This window comes from Physeter macrocephalus, chromosome 15, assembly GCF_002837175.3.
Source record: "Physeter macrocephalus isolate SW-GA chromosome 15, ASM283717v5, whole genome shotgun sequence".
In the NCBI taxonomy this organism is placed as follows: Eukaryota; Metazoa; Chordata; class Mammalia; order Artiodactyla; family Physeteridae; genus Physeter; species Physeter macrocephalus.
Genome location: NC_041228.1, coordinates 68807270 through 68808690, shown reverse-complemented (window position 1 = coordinate 68808690; position 1421 = coordinate 68807270).

The window sequence follows — 1421 nt, the reverse complement described above, 5'->3', positions numbered from 1 at the left end:
AACCTATGGGATTCAGCAAAAGCAGTTCTAAGAGGGAAGTTTATAGCAATACAATCCTACCTCAAGAAACAAGAAAAATCTCAAATAAACAACCTAACCGTACACCTAAAGCAATTAGAGAAAGAAGAACAAAAAAAAACCAAAGTTAGAAGGAAAGAAATCATAAAGATCAGACCAGAAATAAATGAAAAAGAAATGATGGAAACAATAGTAAAGATAAACAAAACTAAAAGCTGGTTCTTTGAGAAGATAAACAAAATTGATAAACCATTAGCCAGATTCATCAAAAAAAAAAGGGGAGAAGACTCAAATCAATAGAATTAGAAATGAATAAGAGGTAACAACTGACACTGCAGAAATACAAAGGATCATGAGAGATTACTACAAGCAACTATATGCCAGTAAAATGGACGACCTGGAAGAAATGGATAAATTTTTAGAAAAGCACAACCTTCCAAGATTGAACCAGGAAGAAATAGAAAATATAAACAGACCATTCACGAGCACTGAAATTGAGACTGTGATTAAAAATAGTCCAGCAGACAAAAGCCCAGGACCAGATGGCTTCACAGGTGAATTCTATCAAACATTTAGAGAAGAGCTAACACATATCCTTCTCAAACTCTTCCAAAATATAGCAGAGGTAGGAACACTCCCAAACTCATTCTATGAGGCCGCTATCACCCTGATACCAAAACCAGACAAAGATGTCACAAAGAAAGAAAACTACAGGCCAATATCACTGATGAACATAGATGCAAAAATCCTCAACAAAATACTAGCAAACAGAATCCAACAGCACATTAAAAGGATCATACACCATGATCAAGTGGGGTTTATCCCAGGAATGCAAGGATTCTTCAATATACGCAAATCAATCAACGTGATACACCATATCAACAAACTGAAGGAGAAAAACCATATGATCATCTCAATAGATGCAGAGAAAGCTTTTGACAAAATTCAACACCCATTTATGATAAAAACCCTCCAGAAAGTAGGCATAGAGGGAACTTACTTCAACATAATAAAGGCCATATATGACAAACCCACAGCAAACATCATTCTCAATGGTGAAAAATTGAAACCAGTTCCTCTAAGATCAGGAATACGACAAGGTTGCCCACTCTCACCACTATTATTCAACACAGTTTTGGAAGTTTTAGCCACAGCAGTCAGAGAAGAAAAAGAAATAAAAGGAATCAAAATCGGAAAAGAAGTAAAGCTGTCACTGTTTGCAGATGACATGATACCATACATAGAGAATCCTAAAGATGCTACCAGAAAACGACTAGAGCTAATCAATGAATTTGGTAAAGTAGCAGGATATAAAATTAATGCACAGAAATCTCTGGCATTCCTATGCACTAATGATGAAAAATCTGAAAGAGAAATTAAGGAAACACTCCCATTTACCACTG